This window comes from Passer domesticus, chromosome 3 (genome assembly GCF_036417665.1).
Source record: "Passer domesticus isolate bPasDom1 chromosome 3, bPasDom1.hap1, whole genome shotgun sequence".
Lineage (NCBI taxonomy): Eukaryota > Metazoa > Chordata > Aves > Passeriformes > Passeridae > Passer > Passer domesticus.
The window spans coordinates 25789458-25814632 of NC_087476.1; the positions used below are offsets into that span (position 1 = coordinate 25789458).

At 38.5% G+C, this 25175-nt stretch overlaps 1 long non-coding RNA gene across 2 annotated transcripts; it reads left to right on the forward strand.

The window, feature by feature from the left end:
* Positions 1-11408: 11408 nt before the first annotated feature.
* LOC135297968 (uncharacterized) lies at positions 11409-24842 on the forward strand. Of its 2 annotated transcripts, XR_010359914.1 has the most exons (5): positions 11409-12166; positions 14338-14415; positions 15383-15528; positions 22180-22332; positions 23734-24842. It is a non-coding gene; the product is annotated as an uncharacterized LOC135297968 (long non-coding RNA). The 2 variants fall into 2 exon arrangements; XR_010359913.1 differs by having other exon boundaries at positions 22180-24842.
* The last annotated feature ends 333 nt before the right edge of the window (positions 24843-25175 follow it).

The following is a 25175-nucleotide window of genomic DNA, read 5'->3' on the forward strand; positions in this document are numbered from 1 at the left end:
ATCATTGTCTATCAGACATGAAATCTGTTTTACTACACAATTCAGAGCATACCCACCTACTCTCCTGCTAAATGTTGTTGTGGGAATAGCTATTTTCTTATTTTGTGCTACTTTCAAAGAGAAAGTTGTTGAGCCTGTTATCTTTGGTTGAATGCCTAAGTGGTTTTGGAACCATAGAAAAAGGAGTAGAAAAACAAACTCAGTTCCAGAGAAACTATTTAACTGCTCCCCCACCTTGTGATTTCAGCTTCCCATTCTTGCTCTTTGCTAACAGACTTTTTTTTTCTTCTGCCTAGACTTGCCCAAACATCACTTCTTAGTACCACAGATTTTCATCATTCAGCTAAGAGTTGGCTGGCAATTGCAGAATGTAGATAATTATATCCTAGTCCCAGGAGTAGCTTAAAAAAAAGTGGAGATGTGGAAATTTCTATTTTTCTTCCCCTTTTCTTTCTGCTGAAAACTTTCTAAACTAAGTATGTGCATCCCTGGAGGGAATACTTCTCAAAAAATATAATATAGATAATTCATCAAGTTGAAGTATAGAATAGCATAATAAAATTGGTGGAAGAATATTCTGTAACAGAGTGCAGGAAAAGCAGTGACATGATGACATTATTCGTATAGACAAGCACTAGTGAGATGGAAGTTAAAAAAACTGTTTCTTGCTGTAGGCATGTTTTAGTTTGCTGTTCAGTACAGTTTTCCAGTGGTTTTGTTGTTGTTGCTGAAGAACAATAACAAAAATAGCCATTAGGATCATGGGATAAAAAGAAATCTTGTTTTTTGTCCCCTCTGACTTATGATACCTGGAAAAGGATCAGTCTGGCTGTGTACTCAACAAGTTGCTTCTCTGCCTCAATTCTGTTTTATTTTAGCAGTGGTGGGCTCCTGCAAACGTGTGTGGATGTGTGTAGGTTGTAGTGACTTTAGAAAAACAAAAATAGTTTTTTATTCCTTCAGGTGTCCAGGTTCTGACTTTTAGTTTGGCACTTGAAATCCTGACTGTTGTCCTCTCAGCCCTTTATTTTCTTGCAATTAGTTTTCAAGTGTCTTTATTGGGTTTTTGTCAATGTACAGTCTAGCATTTCTCCCTATGGAGAGATTTTCCATTTTCTTTTGCCATTTTGTAGGATGTTGTAGGATCCAATGGGTGAAGTCTTGTCATCCGTTTCCCCTACATTTTTTCCTATGTTTGCACAGCTGTAGATGTACATGACTAACAGACAGCCTGCCTCTTGCTCCATTCATCCTTTCATCCATTTCATCCTTGTTTATCTCCTGGATAAATGATGACAGAAGACTTCTGATCCCTCTTATTGCATTTACTCCCCCTCTCATGTCCTCAGAATCATATCTGAGGTCCGAATATTAAGACTGGACACGCTTGCAGGTTTTTATTTAAGCCATTTTAGAAACCACTGTGTTTGAATTTTCATGCATCAGTTACCACTAGTAGTCTTTAACCTTCTTTTAACTTCTTCATTTTGCCAAGAAAGTTGGAAGTTTTTCTCTTCCAAGTCTGAAGGGTTTCACCCCCTTTTCTATGCTCTTTTTAAATTTTTTTAATATTGAGAAGGAGGTAAAAGAAGACAAGAAAACAACACTTTAAAGTTTTGAGTGCCCTCTCCACCCCTCCAAAGAATCTGAGAGCCCAGTGAGACAGCTGGGTTATTTCTGTGGAGATTTGTTTTCCATTTGATCAGGCTAAGATCAGTCAGGGTGAACAAAAGGTGTTTGAGAAGTAACCCAAAATTTAAACCATGCTTTTATGTGAGCTTTATTTTTTTTCTTTGAGGATTTATTTTCTTTAATGTTATGAAAGACCAGTAGTGCTGTCAACTATATAAGATTAGATCTTATGTTGCAATGGGCCAAGTTTTATAGGATCAGGCAGGGCATGGTGAGGATTTTTCTGGTTGCATTTTATCTTCATAAATTCATAGCATCAGCTTTCTGTGCTTGGCTTGAGCAATGAGGGCTCACGGTTTCCATTGCATTGTCTCAGTAGAAGAACAGTTTACCCTTTTAGTGTCCATCTTCTGATTCCCAGCTCAAAATTTCAGATGAAAGACAAGTTTCCGAAAAACTCTGTGATCTCTACTGATTGTCGTTTCTTTACTTGAATTCAACACCAATGATTCATCTACTTTGGTTTTTTTTTCAGTTATGGAAAATCAAAATTGGTTCCAGGTTCAATGTGATGACATTTCACTGCTTGGAAATAATGCAAGTTTGATCAATACCACATTAAAAGAACTTGTCCTGATACAGTAGACTGCTTTTACTGGTTTTGCTGAAGATTTGAAAACCAGAAAAATTCAAACATAATATGTATAGAATCTGTATAACAAAACTGTGTTAGTAGATTAGTGGCATACTATGTGTTATGGCATGATGATATTCCTGTAGTGGGTTGACCCTAGTTGTATGCCAGGGCTGGGGAGAGAAAATATAATGGAGGGTTCATGTGCTGGGATAAGGACAGAGAGAAATCACTCACCAAATACCCTCATGGGTGAAGCAGACTAGAATCAGAGATATTAATTGAATGCATTACTAACAGAATCAGAGCCAGATAATGAGAAGTAAAAATGGATCGAAAAAAAATCTTTCCCCCACCCCTCCTTCCCAGCTCTATCTCCTCCCCCAGAGGCACAGGGAGATAGGGAATAGGAGGATACAACTCCAGTCATCACAGGTTGTCTCTGCTGCTGGTGCTCAGGAAGAAGAATCTTTCCTCTGCTCCATTGTGGGGTGCCTCCCATGGGAGACAGTTCTCCATGAACTTCTCCAGTGTGAGACTATCCCACAAGAGACAGTTCTTCACAAACTGCTGTAGAGTGGGTCACTCTTCCATAGGGTGCAGTCCTTCAAGGAAAGGCTGCTCCAATGTGGATACCAATGGGGTCACAAGCCCTAACAGGAAACCTACTCCAGCATGGGCATCCCACAGGGTCACAGCCTCCTCTCACCCACACCTGCTCCAGTGTGGGTCTCCTCCAAGGGCTGCAGGTGGATCTCTGCATCCCCATGGCCCTCCATGGGCTGCAGGGGCACAGCTGCCTCACCATGGGCTGCACCAGGGGCTGCAGGGGAATCTCAGCTCTGACACTTGGAGCACCTTCTCCCTCTCCATCTGCATTTGGCCTTGATATCTGCAGAACTGTTCCTCTCACATGTTATTAGTCTGTTCTCCTCAGGCCACGGTTACATCTGCACAATAACTTTTTTCCTTCTTCTTAAATATGTTATCACAGAGGTGTTATCACCGTTTCTGATTTGCCCAGCCTTGGCCAGCAGTGTTTCCATCTTGGAACAGACTGGGATTGAGTCTGCTGCACATGAAGGAAACCTCTGGCAGCTTCTCAGAGAAGCCACCCCTGTAATCTGGCTGGTACTAAAATGAGGCCACACAAACCAAATAAAATTCCTAAACTCTGCTCACTCCATCTCTGTTATAAAGATAACACAAAGATAATAATTATGGAAGAAGAAAGGAAGAAAATGTACCAGATGCTCATGGTGTGGTAAGAACAGGCTGGAATTACTTGATATTTTTCAGTTAGAATTGGGGTTCTGGAAATACTTGATGTGCTGGTGAGGGAGGAGCACATTCATCCTTTCTGTGTGGGAGATCCTTGAGATTACTGGGTCCAACCAGCTTCATTATCTGAGAGATTTCTGCTTCCTGGTCCATGGGAGCCAAGTCTGATGGCTGTGGGGACTGGTTTTCCTTAGTTCCCAGAGGAAAGGAAGGAAAGCCACATGCTTGAACAGGCTCTGGACTGAGAGGACTAGAAATCTCCTGTTTTTCTTGTCACAGAATTTATTCCAGTTGCAAAGGCTTATTTTTTCTGCCTTGTCAAGCAGGCTAGGAGCTAAGTGTTGTCACAGTGAATGCTGCAATTTCTGTCCTGAGTGTTAGATGGGAAAACCTTAGCCCAATGTCCATTATATTACACAGCTCTCCAGGAGCAGTCATTCTAACATGACTGCCAGATTGACCAAACAATCAAATGGCTTTGTAAGTTAAAATCTGTTAACTTACACTATTAGTGAGTACACCAAAAGGACATCTGAGATAAGAGCTGTGGGAGTCACCAACTGAGAGGGAAGTGTTTGAAGCTGGATGAGAGCTCTCTGTGCTTTATTACTGCTCATTCAAGGATCCATTCCCATGCCTGTAAAAAACTACTTCAAAGCATTAAGACTGGAGTTGAATGCATAGGGGAATTACACTTGGCCTTTATCAAAAGGCAGTCAAAGAGAGGTATAACATTTTATATTTGTTTGGAAGTGGCTAATTTTACATTGTCTTGGGGAAGTTACTTCTGTTGGTTCTGTGGCTGGACTCTAGATGTAAGTATACATCAGCTTCTCAGTAGTAGGGAAATTTCTGTCCTCAAGTTTGTTACTTCAGCTACCAGATTATGCTCACTCCAAAAGAAGGTGAGAAGGTTGGTTCCCTAAATGGTGAAATAATTTTTCCTGCTATTTGTGACTCTTTTGTATTACTGGATTTTGTATTACTGGAGTTGATAACAGAAAATTTGATTAAACTGCATGCATCCAGTCTTGGGGGAAACAGAGTATTCTTTAGCCAATAGCATGTAGGCTTTTATCAAACTGAGATTGACTTAGACTGGAAACTTAAAACACAGTAATTCCTGCTAGTTCAAATTCCATTTTTAGGCTCAAGAAACCGAATGGTAAACCCACACCTGTAGGGAGAGAAGTTTAATTGGACTTTCTCCTATTTAGAGAGAAGCTAATTAAAAAGTTTCACCAGAATAAGAGCAGGCTGTAAAACAAGAAGAGCGTCATGAAAAGAAGCCAATCCTATCCTCTTAGTATTACTATTTGTGATTGGACTTGAATGAAATGTGTCAAATCTGTGTTAAATTGCTACTGCCATTTGTGAGATGCCAATCTGTCAAATTGGACTTTGTTGCTGGCAGTGCTCCCCTGGGACAAAGCTGTAGTTGTGTTTTATGGAGTGTATCATAAGTCTACTTCTCCCTGTCTCCTCACAGTGTGCTTTGCAGAAGTGAACTTAGGGGACTACTAGATGTTTCCACATACTTGGAGCACTTCCCACAGTCTTGTTTCTGTAAAGGGAACAGAAAGAGGCTGAAATTATGTTGTCTTAATCTATAACAGTAATCATAAATTAATCAATGTATGGTGATAAAATTCTATGGGATGATAGGTTGCAAATGCTGTCCTCTATTTATCATGTAGCCTCCTTTCTTTGAAATGAAGTAATCATTTCATATGGACTTACAAGGTTAAGGAATAGCCTAATGATGCTATAATCTAGAAGGCATCCATGCCTGTAAAATATTTTATTATTTTTCTCAGACATTTGTAAACATTAACTGGTAACCTCTCAGGATGACCCTTTGAGATGCTTTCATCTGTGTTTGACAGAGTGGGAAATAGATAAAAAACTATGAAAGAATGGAGGAAAGGTCAGAGAGTGAAATTTGTGAAATCATGTACAGCCCTGTTTGCTCTTTCTAAGTCAATGACCTTCCTTATGTCCTTCAAAGCAATCCATAGTAGTTTTACTTGTTTCTTTAATGTTTCATTCAACATAGTATAAGACCATGAATAATGAACTTTACACTATACAGGCAGGGTAGCTATTGATTTACACAAGGTATGTCTCATTTATTAATCTGCAAATACTATGCAAATATATGTATGACAAGAAATTAAATCAATGCCTGTCACTTCTCTTTTCAGTCTGCATGCTTTCATCAGTATAAACTTGACATTAATGTTATTTTACAGGAATGTACTTGCTGAGAAAGCAATGATTTACACTGGTATGCAAATTGCTCATATGAGTGGAGAGTTTTTGAAAACAGTGTGTGTAACCTCGACCTGCTGTCCCATGGGTGCCATTTTATAGATGATCTCAGATCCATTCTTTATACCCATTGTTAAAGTATAATAAGGGAAAAGGAAAACTCACTTAATTTTTAGGGTCTTGTGGATGGTCTCTATCTGAAAGGTAGAAGAACTAAATATTAGGGTTGGGTAGAAAACATGCCGAACACAGAGTTTTGTATGGAACTCAGGGACAAAAAAAGAGTTTGCGACCTTTGGAAGAAGAGGCAGGAAACTCAGGAGGACTACAAGGCTGTCATGAGGTTATGCAGGAAGAAAAATAGGAGGGTCAAAGTCCAACTAGAACTTAATCTGGCCACTGCTGTAGAAGACAAAAAAAGAATTCTTATTAATCAATAAGAAATGCATCAGCAACAGAAGGAACACTAAGGAGTATCTCTGTCTTTGATTGAATGTGGGGGGAAACACAGTGACGAAGGATGAGAAAAAGACTAGGATACTTAACGCCTTCTTTGCCTCAGTCTTTAACAGTAAGAGCTGGATACCAGGCCTCTGTGCTGGAAGACAGGGATGGGGAGCAGAAGGAAGACCCCAAGATCCAAGTGGAAATGCTCAGTGACCTGCTACACCACCTAAACAAACAGAAGTCTGTGGGGCTGGATGGCATCCACCTAAAGATACTGAGGAAGCTGACAAGAAGGTCCCAGCCACACCATTTACCAGCAATTCTGGTTAACTGGGGAGCTCCAAGTGATTGGAGGTTAGGCAGTGTGACACCCATCCATAAGGTGGGTTGGAAGAAGCATCCAAGGAACTACAGGCCTGTGAGCCTGACCTCGGTACTGAGTGCCATCATGAGCAGATCATTCTGAGTGCCATCACATGGCGTGGACAGGACAACCAGGGGATCAGGGACAGCCAGCATGAGTTCATGAAAGACGGCTCCTTCTTTACTTACTTGATCTCCTTCTATGTCAAGATGACCTGCTTAGTGGATTAAGGAAAGGCTATGGATGTTGCCTACCCGGACTTTAGTAAAGCCTTTAATGCTATTCCCCAGAGCATTCTCCTGGAGGAACTCCTGGCTGCTCACAGCTTGGATGGGGGCACTGTCAGTGACGGGAGGCAAGCATCTACGAAGAATTCTAGAAAAAAAACTTCAGGGGTTTTTCTTTGCTCTTTGCTGGGTAGCTTTGTGCATGTCGCTATTTTCAGAATACCTGATAATTTCTTGATATAGAATGGGACACTGAGACTCAGTGGCCTCTGAGTAATAACTGTTTCGGTGGTAGTATTTATAGCTTCTACTTACTGATATATTAGGGAACAGACATTTTCCATATCTGAACATGTTTGAGTTTGAGCATGATCTGATAGATATTTTTTATGAGAAAACAAATGGCTTTTTTTAGATAGTTGTATGTAATGGAATATCTGTTAAAGGAAAGCATTGGGTTGCGATAGAAACACCATGAACAAATTCAAAATACTTTTTCTTAAGAAATATATGGTTTTATTTCTGTAAGCTGTTATTTTTTCTTTCATTTTAAAATCAGGTTTTCACCTTAGCATCTTTAGATATCCTGAAACAAGAAAGATAAAAAATTATTGAACTGGAGACTGTGGTCTGAGCATTTTCTGCATTACTATGAGATGGATATGTCATAAGAAAAAAAATCCAAAAATACATTTTTAAAGCATAGCTTTGAGGACTCCAGAGGTTTGGTTAAGCATTCAGCATGAACATCTGCAGGTTGAATCTCAGACTTCCCTAATGCAATGACCTCATTTCTTTACAAATTGGTCTCTGTACTCAGCTGGTCCTGGGTTAGTTAAAATCAACCTCTCTCTGCTAAGTCGTACTTCAAAAATTCCTTTAGAAGTTTTCACACTGAAAACATTTCCACCTGTCAGTTCACATGAACCCATCCATATCTTCCAGGAACAAAAAAAGTCTGAACTAACTGTTGATGGAGTTTTATGACTCATTGAAGCCCTGAGCTATGTGAAACTGGCTTTAATTTTTAAAAATCAATAGTACGTTTAAGCTGTGTGTGCCTCTGATAGTCTTACCCCAGTGAAGAAGCAAATGCACTCAGTATAACAGGTGAAAATAGATTTTCATTCAATTTTAGGTTGAAGTAGTGCTTCTGAATATAGCTCTGATAACAAAGCTCAGTTGTTGGGTTTAAGTGAAACCGTTGTGTAATACATTGCAGGCAGCTGAGTCTGCTGCAATGGAAGAGAAAGACAAAGCCTGTTTGGCAGGGTTTTCAAAATTAAAATTAAGACTTTCTGGAGGTGGATCACTTCCTGATGGGCTGACAATGTTATGAAATCTGTTTGTCCTAAATATTGCTGGTGGTATATGGAGCCCATTGTATGCCACAGTCATTTGATGGTGGGTGATTCACAACACAATTTCCTTCCCACTGCAAGCCTTTGTGTCAGTCAGAGAAAAGAAGTAACAATCCATCCCTGGGTCTGTATTGCCCTGTTTAGACCACTCTGGAAAGCTACAAAGTGTCCTGGATAATACAGCTTGAATGATAGGTTTTCATACCTTTTTTTTTTTCAGGTATTGTGAGCTTCTCATGCAAACCCAGTATAAAAAATAAACATATCTATGTTATTGTTATCCTACCACCCCTGCAATGAAAAATACAGCAAGAAACACATATATATCTTTATGTAAACATATATGTTTACATATATGTAATGTAAATATTTGAAAAGTCTGTAAACATTTCAAATATAAACATTTCAAATGTCTGCATTTGCACTGTTCATTGCTCTATTAAACATTGCAGCACATTTTTGGTGTACATCCCTTACTGGTTTCTGAAAAGAGTGAGGATTAACATCCCTGTGGGCTGCACTCATGGGATGACTTTGCCCGTGGCTATGTCTGCAGTAGTTTTCAACTCTTTGTTAGACCTCCCTTAAACCATTCCTCTTGTTTGATACCAAAAATGGTTCTAAATTTGCCACATTTGTAAGTATTTATTTTTTAGTCTGCCAATAACTTTAGCACTTTTAATTGATTTACCACTGATTCTTCATTACCAAAGGGATTATAACAGATCATTGTACCTGGGATCACTGTACAATAGATTGCACTGTACAAGGGAGTTGTGCCTCTCTGTAGAATAACCTCTGGACATTGTGGACAATCTCAGTCTCTCTGCAATGTGTACTTTTGGTAATTAGAACAAGAATAAGGCTAATAGCAAAATCTTGTGATACATCATGAAAACATCACTTTTCTGAGGTATTTTTAGGATATGTTTTAATTCTTCAGAATAAGCGACATAAAGTAGTTGAAGAAACAGTGAAAAAAGAGTGACACTAAGCATTGAATTGTTTTTTAAATGATGTTTGACTTTGTCTAATCTCCAGATGTCACAGAAAGAACAATGCTGCAAGAGGGAACTAGTGTTTGCTATGGGGAAGATGATAAACAGTTTTGACTTGTGAATATATGTTTGCATAGGAGTCACAGAAATTCAGAACCTGCTGGAAGAGTCAGAATATAAAGCTGGTTTGGAGCAGAGTTAATTTCGTTACTGCATTAATCTTACTTCTGAGCTTGTTTAAAAGTAGCAGACTTGCAAATGACTTTGAGTTCTGCAGGAAGATAATTTTAATTTTATGGGGCACTTTTACTGAGAAGTAGGCGTTTTGCAGCTGAAAGCATATGGTGTTGGAATTCTCCCTGCCTGTCATGAGGACTGGATGATGCCAGCACACTCTCCTACCTTCAAATGCTATGGCACTTTGCAGAGTTTCTGCCTATTAATAATGTACTTTCTTAGAGAAGAATTCACTATAAGAACCAGATACTGTGAAAACCTTATTACTGTCTCCCAGTGAGGTTAATAACTACTCTGCAATACTCACCAGCCGCTATTAGCCACTAATGTTCAAGAGCTTTAACAAAGATTAACCACCTTCTCACGGGCCTCTGAAAACACACAATCAAGAGCTGTATATAATTTTGTGTACACAAAATACCAAAGACACTTCCTTTAGGATTCTAACATTCACCTTGCAACTAAGCTAGAAAATGGAGCTGTGTCTCTTCAAAAGTTTCAGACTTTCTGAGGTTCAAAGCCTGTGAAGGGTTTCAGCATCAATTCCCCATCTGTTGCAGTTAGTAAATTTTAACAATGAATATACTTGGTGGAAGCTTCAGGTCTGATCATTCAGTGATATTTGCCTACTGGTTCAGTCATATTTTTTTTACAGTAGTTAAAGCAAAAAACAATCAAAAAAGTTCCTCATAATAATGACCTTGCAATAATATCAGACCTTTCCTTTTCTACTGAAATAGGAAAATGTGGGTAGCTGGTAGATGAGGTATTGTAGGTTACTCAGATAGAGGGTTGCAAAGCAAATTTATTCTTGCTCATATTCTTTGTAAAAGTTGTGTTAAGTAGTCTGTTCTGCAGGTCTGTACACTATTTTAGTCTCTCCTGGACTATGTGACATTCACATGATATAGCAGCAAGTTTCTGCTATTCACTTCCTTCAAATAAAATCAGAGGACCAAGATACATTAAATCTGAATGCATCTGAATTAATAAAAATAATGTTTTATGGATACATTTAATCCTCCATTTGTCAATTAAGAATTCCAAATACTGTGATATCCATAGTGTATCCAATTTAAACCTGTTCTTAAAGGAAAAATTTGTTTACTTCTTCAATGGGTATTTAATAACGGTAAACTCATTTTGGAGTTATTTTTTCTCTTTTACAGTTAGCCAAATCTTGCCATTATTACTACCTCTCAAAACAGTTACCAGAGCTGTTCTGGCAGATCCTGCCATTCAGGAGGTGAATTGATTTCACTTGTACCTTTGAAGTTTTAAAGTCAGTATGCATTTTTATTATCTCTTCTGTGCCAGTAAGACCTTTCATTTATACCTTTTTTTTAGAAATGCTACAGTAAGACAAATCACTGAAACTATGATTTAACTGGAAACACTACCTGTATATCTAATATTCTGTTGAAAAAGCAACACCTATACCTTTTCCTTGATTCTTAAGGAACATCTGCCTGCCACAATGTCTGGTAGATGGTACATTGTGATTTTCATTAGTTTTTTCAGTTATTTCAGTTGCTGGTATCAGAATGACATAATTATCTGGACGTACACAAGCAATTCAGTGCTTATAGTATTTGAACACACATTAAGTTTCAACAAAATCTGTGAATTCATCAGTTTCCTTTATGAATTACAATCCTATACCAAATAATATCAGTGTCAGTTTGTGAGTTTAACTGCTATTATTTAAACAGCTCTTATTTATTTTGTCTTGAGAACAACTTCAAATACAAATACACTTTATAGAAAATGTTAAAAGAAATTGTCGTGGTTTGGCTTGGAAGTGTGTTTCTGGAAGAGTCTAAGTCAGACCAACCAGTGGCCAGATTTGAAATTGGCATCTGGTGTGGCCACTGAAGTTTGGATACGCCTCTGAGAACACACAGGGGTTAAAAGCAGGAGATTCCCAGAGAGCTTCCTCTTTGGGAATCCGGCGCTGGTGAGTGGAGTCTGGACCTCTCCCCTGCCCAGCTGCGTCTGGGTAGGGGAGAGGAAGGCCATGCGGCCTGTGGGAGGAGGCCGGGAGCCCCAAAAGGTGCAGGGGTGGAGGTTATTAGACCGTGCAGGGGTGGAAGAGACTTGGGATGTCTGGGCAGCCCCCCCCGAAGAGAGAGACAGAGACTGTGCTGGCAGCTCAGCTGGCCAGAAGCGGGGGATGCATCGAGAGAAGGTGCCGAGAGAAGGTGCCCGGCAGCTGTGGGAATCCTGGGCAGGCAGAAGGGAAGATTTTTAACCCCTTTGTAGAATGATGGAAACCTTACAAATACTGAATCCTCCTGAATCAGAGTGAGGAGAGAGAGATGAGAGATGAAATAGGCAAGCGTGAGGAAAGCTGGAAGAGGCGAGAAGAATCTTGGGTGGAAGAGATGATGGAGTGGCCTTGGGCTGGACTCTTTCTTGTATAGCCATGGACAGACCCGTGTTTTTTCTGCTGTGACCCAGAGACTGCATTTAGGGGGAGGCAAAACCCGGGAGTCAAGAGTGAAGCAGCAGCGTGAACAGGGATGGCTGAGGAGGGTGTGGGATGCCCTCTGTCTCCGTGGAGGGGAAGATCTCTGCTCATGAGGCCCCTCGGCCCCAGGGGGTGGAATTTGGCGGGGACTGGTGTCCCAAAGTTGAGAGACTGCTGCTTCTGGAAGTGGGTGGAGCATCTTTAAACGGGGAGCCCTAAAAGCAGTCCTGGCCCGTGTCCAGTGGTGAGAACACTGGACATGGTGGGGGAGAAGTCACGAGGGCCGATGTTCTCTGTGCAGGGCCATGGGTGACACGGAAGCACAGGAGGTTTCAATTGTGCTTCTGGGGGAGGCCCATGAGGCAAGGGGGGACTTCTCTCTCCCTGATGGATTTGAGGGTGAATTGTTTGAGGGGTGGTGAATCTGTGGAGAAAAGGGAGGGGGGAGGAGGAATGTATTTGGAAGGTTTTCATTCTTAGCTTTGTATGTGTTCCTTTTTAGATATTGTATGAATAAAGTGTTGTGTTTTTCCCTCCATCCCCGAATGGGAGCCTGCTTTGTTCTGTTCCCAGGTGACATCTCACAGCAGCCATTTTGGAAATATACCCTTCATGGGGGCCCTGGCATTGTGCCAGGGTCAAACCATGACAGAAATCCTCTTTGCTCCTTACATGAGGATTCAGCCACAATGAAAAGTCATCTCCATTCTGGGAGAGAATAATTTTTTGTACATTTTTCTCTAACTTTCATTCTTACTTTTTGTGCCTATTGAAATGGAGGCTGAGTGACAAAGACACCACACACAGCATTCCAGTCATTACTGGTCCTGGTAAAACATGCAAGATTAATTATCACCATTTACCTACATACTTCTGTCTTTATTGATTTTAATTCATCTTTACTCCAGTGAGATTTTTTATTCTGAGGAAATCTCTGCCAGCAGATGCTTGCATGGTTAAAGGGGTCACCACAGCACCTTCATGTGATTGCTGGAGCAGTTTGCTCAGTGTTGCATTGGAGCGTGCTATAGCAGGGCCAGAGGTGCTTACAGTGGGTGCCAACCCCTCAGGTCTCTGTTTTATTAAGGAATATACTCAGTTAACTGAGATGTCAAAAGGTTAAGAGTGCAAAATAGTAGGTCACATCACCAGCTAGAAAGACACAGTGCTGTCACCTTTGCTGTGTCCTGCACGTGTGTATACACGTGGTGGGTACCCAGTGAGTACCTCATTAACAATAATAAATAAGAGAACAGTAAAAAGCTTCAGCAAAAAACTCCTGCATATTTTTCAGTTCAGCTTTCCTAGGAATTCAGCAAACGTTTTGTCTTAGAAAAATTGGTGCCAAATTTTCCCCCTTCAGCACTAATTACAATTCTCTGTTAGTTCTCTCTCTTTGTCATCCCCCTTCCCTGCGTTTTTACCTGAGCAGAACCTACACTTGATTAAGAAATACTGTGGTATCTTAGATGCCATTGTATGGCTGGTCATGGTAAGTGCTCCTGGTTTAATCATCTTTGTTAACTATTTAGTTGCTTTGCTGGTCATTCTTTGGAGTTTGTGGCAAAGTTTTTAGTTACCAAGGAAACAAATTTTTGGTAATGAAAAAAATTATTATACAAATATTGTTTTTAACGGGAAATAAGTAAAGCTAATTTGTAATTTTCATAGCAAAACTAATAGAAAAGGGGAAGTTTAGTAATTACTGATCTTACTGTATTTCCACACTGGATAAAGTAGCCATGTTATGGTTCCACCATTGTAGAAAACAGATGACTAAGTAAAAATGGTTATTTTCCTCTTACACTGATTTCAGTGGCACTGCTTACAAAAGACATTTTTAATCAGCATGAAGAAGGGTGACAGAATCAAGCAAAAACACGTAGTGCCATGAAACTATTAGATCACGTTGCATCTTGAAGAGAGAGATCCTCCATTCAAGGGAGACTGGATTTTAAATTCTTTCTGTTATTTATAGTGACTCTTTCCACAGCATGGTGTGTTTGAAAAAAATTGCTTGTTTAAAAAAATAATGGAGAGTCAGTACACAATCTGGCATAAGTAACTCCCAATTAAAATAAACAGAACCCTGAGTAGGAGGAAAAGAAATTCAAAGAGGAGCAACTTAAAAAATACATGAAATGAAATTTTAAGCAGTCAGATACTAGTGCAATTAAAATTACTAACCTGAAATTAACATTCTGCTAAGGGAAATATAGTAATTTAGGAGACCAGATAATTTTTGGTCATATTAACAGTGTCACATGGTCACGAACCATTCCCTTATCTAATATAGTAACACTCTTGCAATATGGAACACATTTGCCTTTTTAATTACTTAGCTGTGAAAAAAAAATTACACTTTTATTCCCAGTTGATAGCTAACAAATTGTGACTTTTGCTTTGCTTCATTAGAATTGGGTAAACGTGACCTTGACATACTTCTTGGAGCTTCATCAAATGCACTTATGGCAGAGGAAGGAGTTAATGACTGTGAATTGCTGTGTGAATTCTCCAGCCAGCATTCCCCAGAACCCTGTAGCTGGTAGTCAGTTTTCTTTTTAATGTCTCTTCCTGTTACTGATAGATTTTAACTTTCATACTTCTGGTTTTGGGAACAACTCCTGTCTGGGCACATTAAAAGGAAAGTATTATGGAAATAAGATAAGTGTGTTTAAAAAACTCAATCCGTATCTACCTTGTAACAAAATAAACCAAACACAAAGCATTCTTCTCAAATTTCTGCCTTGTCGTGGTACTTAAGAATACAAATTGGCAAAATAAAATCCCAAATGGCTTAGGATGAGCTTGTTTACAGCTTCCACAGTTTGCCTAGTCATTTTGTTTTGCAATCTGAATAGAAGAAGAAAAAAAAGAAATGCTATGCCCACCTATTTTATAACTATATATACCCAGAAAATACTGAGTTCATGTAATTATCTCTTAAAAATGCTGCTTAAGAATGAAGCTTTTAACTCTACATAAACCAAGGCTGGGAGATCCATGAGATCATCCCAAGTGATTATATGTGAATTTGCAGTGCTATGGGCTTTCCAGATTAGTAAAAGAACCTCTTTACTGCAACACAGATTTAGGTTATCCTTTAGCATGACTGGAAATGGTTCTTCTTGTCTTATGGCACAGAACCATGTCCCAGCTGCCTCTGTCAGGCTCTCCTGCTGGTATCAGAAAGGAACATATAGGGTCCATGGAATGAGATTCAAGACCTGTTCATCTTACATTGACATCAACAGCATATATGGATTTTGGGATGTGTCACAGGTTTCTCAGATCTGTCAGATCAAGGTATTTGTCCCAGGAGCATCCCTAGATCCCTAGGTGTTATCTGATGCTGAGAGCTTTGCACTTTGCCTATTTTTTTTTCTTCTGGTTTGATTATAAGCAGCCACATTTTCAAAATGGAGATTGCTCTATTTTTGTCTTCCAATGTTTTCTGCAGGGTCATGCACACTGCCTACATGCTCCATGTGATACTGAAAAGATTTTACCAAGGCACAACTGACACTGGGACACAGCACAGGCTTAATGAGGTGGTTCTTCTTTAAAGACTGCTTCAGAAGGGCAGACATATTTTGCCACAGTGAGGTAAGATAAAACAAAATAAACAAATGCTTTGATTTTACCAAAAGCTTGACTTGTACTCTTGATTACTGGTGAAAGCAATTGGTGATCTGTAATAATTTCAGGGTTCATCTGGAGGAACTTCTAACAAAGAGACAGTGGTACCCTAAGTAGTCTTAACTCAGTTTCACAACTAGTAGTAGGCAACAGCTCCTACCACAGGCATCAGTTCATGCCTTTAGTCCATCAATTCAGCTCAAACAAACCCCACTTGTGTAAGTTCTCTGTTGGAGTTTGTGCTGGGCCATTATCCTCTGTACCTGCAAGCAGCTCTAATCCTGTTTGCCATTGGCTGCTTGTGGTCTCCTGTCCAACCAAAACTCCTCTGTATACAGCTTTTATTTTTTCTCATTATGGGGATGGACTTATCCTCTTAACCAGGCTGTTTTAGTGGCCTGTCACAACCCCTGTTATTAGACTGTCTTGACCTTCCTTAACAAACAGATTCATAAACCAATATGTCCAGAACCTGCTGCTCAGTGTCCTCATTTACTCCACAAGAAATGCTTTGTCTTTCATGTAGCACACCATATCACCCACTGACATATTTTTTTCCTCAGACCTATCCCAATGATTTTACCATTCCAATCATAAGAATTATTCTTTTTTTAATTTAGTGTTGCCAATTAAATCACATTTCCCCTTATCCACAGGAATTTCCATTTCACTCTTCTTGTTACCCTGGCATTTGGTATCCAAGAGACCAAACTATTTCTTGTCTTTGAGTTTGCTGCCTTTATAGTTCTGCTGGTTGGCAAGAAATTGATAGTGACTTCATGTCTCTTTGCAGCCCTCTACACGTGTGTTCCAGCTAGTCTCCAGCTAGGGCTATGCTGCTTACACATGTGATGCAAGCTCTGCAGTTCACACAGGCCTGCCATGCACACTTTTTTTGCTGCTTTTTTGCTGCTCTAAAAGGAAAATAAAACATAAAGAAGGCAAGTCCCCAGTGGCCATTTTTATTGACTAGTTATTGACTATTGTGCTCTTCTTGCAGAGAAAAGACCAAAATACCTTCTGTACTCTCCTGGTGTCCCACTGACCTGCATTAGGGACCCTCTGTGTATTTCTCATAATTACCATTCTTATGCATTAGCAAACAGGGAATCAGATTCCCCAGATTAATTTTTAGTAAATTTATTTAATCCAAATAAAATACCTCCCTTTTGGGTTTCTAAAATGTTCAGGTCTTCTGAAGTCTCATTTTCCAACATTTCCTTGCAACAGAAAGCTAGAAATCTCTAGAGGTTTCTTTTTTTTTTTTTTTTTTTTTTTAATGAAAACTGAGACATTAATTTCAGGAACTGGAACTTAAATAAAAATACTATTATGTAGATATAAATACCAGCAGCGGGGGAGCTGCCAACACTATTATCTTGTGTGCATCTTAGGAGCCTTGGCAATCACATTCCAACTTCTTGTTCAGAAAAGTTTGCCAGCTGACTAGAACAGATCTTCAGCCTCAGTGGCAGCCTTCACCTGGAAACTTGGTGAAACACATTCAGCTTGGTCAGTCCCTACCTGGGATGGTGCAGAACCATGCATGTACTGAATAAAATTGCTGAGTTAGGACATTTTCAAACTCTGAACAGCAGTTCTTATCTGTGGATCTGAATTTCAGGCATGCAATTTGGATCTGAATTTCAGTTTGTGTGTACAAACAGGTTTAAGTCAATATCCTTAGTAAAACAGATCTAAATCTATGGGGAAGAGAAAGACATATTTGAAATGCAAATGAAAATATTGTCATTCTAATCCTCCCTAATGAAAATTCAGACCCTACAGTTAACCCACACAGTTTCAATGCTGTTGAAGAGAGTTTCTTCATGGATCATTGGCAGCTACTTCCCCTAGAAGGATGCTGGTTCAGTGTCAAGAGAAAGTGACTGTCCAGCTTCTCCTTAATGCTCCTTGTCATGACAGTACAACTCTATTGCTCTTTCCTTATCTACTGTAGTTTTAGGCAGTTCTTTACTGTGACCAAGCAAAATATGATACCACTGTTGAATGGCTGATTCTGATCCTAGCACACTGGCATGCATGTTACTTGTGGAAATGTGAGAGCTGAATTACACTAAAGCAGATGTTCTCTGCTCAGTGACAGTGCAGGTGAAGGAAAGCAGCATAAAAGAGTGTGGGAAGTGGGTATTTTTTATTGTGCTGGGGACCTGTACCTATGACTTTGACAGTTGAGGGTGTTTAGCTGCTCTCAAAATGAGCCCCAAATATTCTGCCCTCAGCAAGCTTTTATTGCTTCAGCTCTGATTGATGGGTTCAGGGAACTGGAGCCTAAAGATAAGTCTTTAATGGATCACTAAATTGTGACTGCCAAGCAAATTATTGTAGGTTTTAGAAATTGTACTACCTAGAAGACAGCATATTTCAGGAGTGAAATTTTATGCTGGAGGGAAAACAAAACAACAGCATTTTCAGCAGTGGCTTTAATGGCTGGTTTGTTCAGAATGTTTACTTGCTGCTGTCTCCTTTCTTGTTCAGTCTTCACTTCAGCATGTCTCCTTTCTGCCATATACATGTTAGTAATTTTATTACCCTTCTTATATTATTTTTCAACTTTAAGATTTTTTTTGCCATAGTTGTTAACTCTAAAAAGAGCACAAATAAATTTCTTTTTGAAAGGAATATTCACAGGTGTCATACAAGGAAGTTACTCTTCATGTGTGCTTAGACATCTTTGTGAAAAAATAGCTTGGACACTGAAGTTGTGACCTTTTCTTTTGTCACTTTTGTCTTCATAAACATTTAACGTGAAATATTTAAAGGCTTAATATAGCTTTTCTAAACTGCAGTAACATTCGCAAACCCAGATGTTGCGGCATGCTCACAAATCATTTATCTGGACATGCAATCTATTTTTAAAACAATATTAGTGTCCAATACCTATTTTTGTGTTCAGCATGTGTTGAATTGCCTTTGACAAGGACTGGAAGCAATTAGGTTTAACAGCTATAATAACATCTCAGGTATTGCTTGTCTATGAATTGTTGCTATTGCTGCATAATCACAAACCTGGAAACAGTACCTATCTAGATAACTCAGTCATTAACCTCTCTGTTAACAGCTCTGTTTAAACGTTCAGAGGATGGCAGGTTATGTTTGGAGCAATTTTGTCTATGTGTGAATTAGATTGCTTCTCTGTCATTATTTTTATGACCTAATTTGTATATCAAAGGTTTATGCACTTTTGTGTGATTTATTCCTGATGCAAAATTGTCACCATAAGAAAACACACTGTTTCAGAGTTTAGAAATATATAATGGTGCCCTTTAATTGCAATGCATAAGAGATAATATTTTAAGATATTTAAATTAAAAAGAATGACACTTAAATATGCAGGTAAAAAACAAATTTATGGAAGGATTTGAATAAAAAAAGCCTGGTAGAAATGTGAAAATTTAAAAGACAACTTTTGCTCAAAAATATTAGGAAATCGGGAATCAGCATTTGGTAATAAAGCAAAAATTAGAATTTGTAAACTAATTTCAATTTTGCAATGAAATACAAATAGCACGTGTATGTAATAAAGCATGTGACAAATGTTGCTACAGATTTTGGCTTAAAAATGAACATGAAGCTGACTTTGATTAGTTATAAAAAGAGGAATATCTTGCTTCTGCACCTGAAAATATGTAATTTTTCTGTTGTTAATGGTAGTGTGAATTTGGATGAAAGAAAAAGAAAAGGTTACACAGTCACATTTCATTAAGCCAAAAAACATTGAAAAGAACATTTTCAATGGTAGTATAGTAGATTTGGTACCTTAGATGACTTTTAGTTTTATTTTGCTTGGGTAAGCATTTTGTGATCATTACAAAGCCCTCACAGCAATGAAAGTGCAGAGTGAAATGAGCGTCTGAAATGAAAATCATTAGTTTGCTTGAGATGTCTTTGAAAGAACACCGAGAAACTGAGGTTTGCAATGTATTATCCTCCAAAATACAAAATTTTGCATTACAGAGGAGTAATATGTCCCATTTGTAGCCAGGAAAATGAATCAAAACTTATTAAAAGAACAGTGATGGACAAATACATCCTATGTAGCAGTAATTTTACTTCAGTATATTATGCTTTTATCATCAAATGTACTGGGTCATGTGTTGTCTCTGGTGTTAAACCCCCAAAATTTAAGATGCTGTTTTAACTGGGGTAAGGGGCTTATAAAAGAAATGTTTAGCTTAACTTTGCTGACAACATGGAATGGTACCAGACTTTGAAATCTCCATGTCCTTGAATCAGTCTTCTCGTGTTTGCTGGCTTCTGAGGTGGAATAAAAAAATGTTTTTAGTGCTAGGATTTTTGAATACAACCTCATGTTCCATAAGTGCTCCTGAAGCATGGATAAGAAAAGAAAGTCTTCTTAGGCAGCCATAGAGAGGTGAAAAGTTTAGTGGTCTCTCACCAACCGATGCATCTGACTATGGCAACACTGACTTAGTCTGAGTTCTCCCCAGATTCACATGGAATATATATAGACAGATGGAAGAATAAAATTACATTATTAGAGTCAATACTTGAGAGTAAAACCTGGGAGTGCCAGAGAGGTAATTTTTTTGTGAAATTCTACTCCTTTGTTTTCTCCCAAACTGTTTTAGCAATGTTGTCTTTATGGCTTTAACACTGTTAGTACAGGCAGTCTCATTCCTGGAATGGGCAGACAGGGTCTGTGAGTGCCTAATCAGCAAATAATTTCTGTGTCCTTCTGAGGACACATGGACCTGAAATACGATATCTGTTGGGTGCACACCCAGCTTCTTCAGGCAACAGGAAAGACAGCAAAACTCCTAATCAAGATGTGGTGGTTTCAGTTTGAAACTGGGTGGAAACATCAATTTAATGTAGTAGTTTTGGTATGCTTATTTAAGGTTTTTCTTATTTTGAGATTTTTTAAACTAATGTGTTATGTGTGGTGGGTTTCAGTGCTGGTTAATTACTAGTGTATTCACTTCCTGCTGTGAGATAGAATTAGGAGAAAGGTAAAGCAGGCTCAAACCTTTAATAGGGTATAAGAAAATGTTACTAACAGTATTTCAAAGCAGGAATTAAAACAAACTCTTTAGAATTTGTTTTGGCCTTATAACATTTTTTTTCTTACTGATAATGTAAAGAAACAAAACCTAAATTTTCTAGTCTGTTTATTACTTTTAAAATAGTCTTTCTTTAGTTTACTTATGGAGAGAAGTCTCTCTTGTTAATGCTATGGAGACTTCGAAAATTTTGGGAATTTGAAAAGAAATGAAAGCTGTCTTTAGGTAAGATGGAATAAACGTTGTCTTTGCACTTAGTAGAATTACCTCTTGCTGCTCAGCATGTTGTCTGTCTTGCAATGGCCTTGCAATGTTGCAGTCTATGCAATGGCCTCCAATTCTGTTCTCTTTTCATTAATAGTCTGTTAGATCTTTTGCTTTTAATGCAATTAACATGGCAGTTGATTTTGGGGATGAAGAAGAAGAATCTAGCCAAGAAGAAGGTCAGGCAAAGGATTTATTCCTTGATAAAAGAATAAATCTCAGTATACTTTGTTTCCTTTTTTTTTAAATTTCATTAGAAAAGACAGCAGAATATTCTGGTTAAACTAAGTGTGACGTATGATCTTCTCTCAGCAGATAGAAATTCTCCTTTGATATCCAGTTGCTAATTTTTAGCAGAGTTGCCAGAGTCAACAATCTCTGTGCCTCCTGGCTGGAGGGCTTGCCCGAACCTCATGTTAGCTATCAGTCAGCAGAACTATTGAGATTATCTCCCTTTGGAGTGAATACATTCTGCTTTTCTTTTCTAGGGAAAAATGATATTGCTTGCCCTTGGAATGGAGTAGAGTATAACTGCACTTCTGTGCAGTTTTGTCTTTAGCTGGATGAAATTCAAATGTTGGTTAAGGCTTAGAAACCTAATAGTTCTCATTGCCTGGACTCTCCACTGCTTTGCTGTTGGTTTGTACTGTTACACTGGGTTTAGGTGATGTTGGGAAGATCAATTGAATATCTCTGGGAATCCTTTACTAATGTAGCAGCAATTTTCTCTTGGTAGTGAGCTGCAAAAGCATCAAGATACAGCTGGCTGACTAGTTGCAGTTGATTTTAATATACTTTAACTATTTGCTTTAAAAAAAGGGATTTTTTTTTCTCATGGGGTGGTATTCTGATGATAATTTAGGACAGGTGATGGATGTATTACAAACGTAAATGACCCCTCGAGTCTGCTTTTTTTAAAACTTCAATTTTCTTTTGAAAATGACAGATGTCTCAGATACTTTTAGCCTTAAAAAGACTATAGTAGTTTCTGATAATAAGGGTTCTAGTTAATAGTCAATATAAGGAAGAAACAGGTAATCCACATTCCCAATGGGAAATGTAGCTCTCACTTGCTATCCAAAACCATTGTATATTTTGCTATTAAAGATCTTCTGTTCTTCTGCCGTTAGGAGTGTCTCTTACCCAGACAATAGGCACTTCTATTGCTTTTTATTTTATGTTTGAAAATGTAGCTGAAGCATGTATATGATGAAAGGTGATTATGTGAGTTCCTAGGAACCCCAAAGAATAAGTGCATATTTATATTTCCTTTAGTGAATATTTTCAATTTGTTTTCTTCAATTTACAGGATCTAAGGAACAATATGATTACAGTGATCACATGCAACTGCTCTAAATGTCTACAGATAGTATCCTCTGCCCTTGCAGCTGGAATTGTTGTCTGAAGAAGGATTTGAATAGACTTTGTCCTTTCAATACCACTTACAAAACTTCTGGTGTCAGTAAGAAAAATCTATTTTTTATTGTATGATTGTAGATATTATTTTTTTCTCCTTTTACAACCAAGGTTTTGAAACAAAAAAGAAAGGATGTGTTTGGTTCTAATGAGATTAACATTAGTGCCTTTTTCATGGTAAAAAAAAAAAAAGGAGAAGGCTTCATACATCACTAGCTGAGAAACACTAGATGCACAGATGGGGGCAGAGATGATTCTCTTTGATAGAACACACAGTTGGCAAGAATGCAAGAGAGAAGTTTGAAAACTGAGGCTTAAATTTATTCATTATGAACATTTTGGTTACCTATTTGGGACTCTGGTGACAAATTTATAGTACGAATTACAACTCTTTGAGCTTGTTTGAAACTTGGGCAAGTAGGGTTCCCATGCAGACCTCTATGTTGGGATTTAATACAAAAGAAAACCTCCAGATTTTAGTTGTCCACAAGCCATCCAGTTGTCCCACCTCCTGCATGAAGATTCTAGTGAGGGATTAAGCTACCTTGTAACAGCAACTGTACTGCCTAATTGTCTGAGATTTGCTGCCTGGGCTGGAGCAGCCTGTCCAGGAAGAAAAGATCCCTTGTGAGTCCTACATCATGTCCTGTGGAAGTGTCTCGGATGTCCTGTGACATCTTGGACACACTGTGGTGGTCGTAGCTGTAGGGGTACTAGTTATCAGTTTTTCTAGGTCTGGATTGAAGGCACTTGAGATGGTAGTTCATGTTTGGACTCAGGTGTTTATTATTTCTTTTCAGTAAAACAGTCTCACTACTGTGAGTTCGGCAGCTTTTCATTAGAAGGCACAAAATGGCTAACAATCTCTTGTTACAAAGTCTTTTAAGACTAAACTATCCAATTAAGAGCTGACACCTAGATTACTTTCCCTTTTAACCCAATAACTGATCCCAAAGAGCCCACAATGTGGACTTTTTTGCCCAATTACAAAATGCCACCCAGACCCATGAAGAACAAGAAAGAAGCATGAAGAAGAAACCCAGGACAACATCCTGTGCCCTCCATCTTGCTGCCATCCACAACATACTAAAAATCCCAAAACCTAAATTTTTCCCCAGGTTATACATGTACACTACTCTCTATAATCTATTTCACACTTTTGTGGATTCTGGTCTATTTTGAAGTCTAGGAAACTTTGTCCATGAATGAGGGTCAAAGTCAGTGCTCCCCTGGGGGTCAGGACACCCCAGAGCAGACAGAGAACTATCCCTGGTGCTCTGGGTTTCCAGCGTAGCTAGATCCTGCTCCCAGCCAAGGGAGGCTAGAGAGTCTTTCACCTCATCCAAAAGTGCTACCACGTATATTCCTGGCTCTCTTATAGATCTATATTATATTGATTACCATTTGAATGCATGTATCTCCTATAAATCTTATATAATATTACCAGTCTGTGCAGGTTTTGGACATGGATGGAAGGATCTGCTGGCATGGGCATTTGGCATATTGACACCTTTGTGGCTGGTAAGCTCAATATCTTTGTAGGCATTTTAGATTGCATTGGCTTTATCCATGAAGCAAAGAAAGCTTGACCTCATATTCAGCCTCATGCCTTGGAAAATCTGATCTCTTGGGAAGAAAGAGATAATATTCTTTAAAGTAGTTTTTTATCCTTATCAAAATGTATTTCTGCATTCTGGACTTCATATATGCTTGTTTCTAACATTTCTTTTCAGAAAGGACATGTCAATTCACTGCCTCTAGTTTATTTTCCAGTACAATTCGGGCTGCATGGGTAGAATAATTATGAAAGGTGAGCTACACAGTTTGAAAAAAACCCCAACAGCTTGGGACTAAATATTTCTATTGCCTTTGTTTTCTTTCCTGACTAAAAGCTTTTGCAGATGCTTAACATACGAAAGCTGAAGCATTAGACCAGAGGTCCATTAAGATTCAAGTTCTCTTTTTGGCAGAAATTAGTTAACAAAATTTGATACTGCAAAAAAAGAAGTGAGAGGTAAAAAATGCACCATATCACAGGGAGACATGGTGAGTAGACTTCTGTTTGTTTCCCATTAATCAACAACAAATTGAAATTAAGGGGGTTGTGAAAGACAGAGTAAAAGAATAAAGCTTTAACATGAAAACAAAAGATTATATTCAGCACACTTATCAGTGATTTCCTTCTGTATTCCACCATACATCATGATCAGATTTTATTTGTAAAGCAGTTTTGTCTCCTTGCAGTTTGAGTCATCACTGAGAAGAAACCATTGACTGGTCCTTGAAATCTTTAGAAGAAATATATTACTGGCTTTTGGAGAAACTATCAATTATTTAATTCTTGGAAGTGTTCTGATGTATGGGTTGAAATTTTGTAAAAAGTCCTCACTGCACTCCTGGCAATCTGTTTTGTAGAGGGTCCTTTGCAATTTTACTAGAGTTATTCTTTCCAAAATCCCTCAAATACAGTTAGACTGAAATATTTGGTTTTCAGGAAGAACTATGCCCTGTATATTCTTATATCCCTATATATTTTTATAGCTGTTAGCTATTACATTAGCTGATCATAGTTTAACTACAGTTTTCATAATGTATTATTAATTTTTTATTTTATGTGCTATATTACTTTCCCGAATAAAACTGCTGTGAAGTTAATTACTGTGCAGGTTTTCTTAAGGTGAAAATGAGAGAAATTGCTTTTGCAGGAAAATTTGTCTATAGAATTTGTTGTGTCATTACAGGATAATGCCAACAATATAATCCCTCAAGAAAGCAAAGCAGTTCTCAGCCTTGTCCTATTGTTAGGGTGACTGATTAAGCAGTTGTAGAGCTGACTCCTGGCAGGGCAAAAATCTGCAGCTTTGTAATTTAGGCTGCATTCAATTGTAA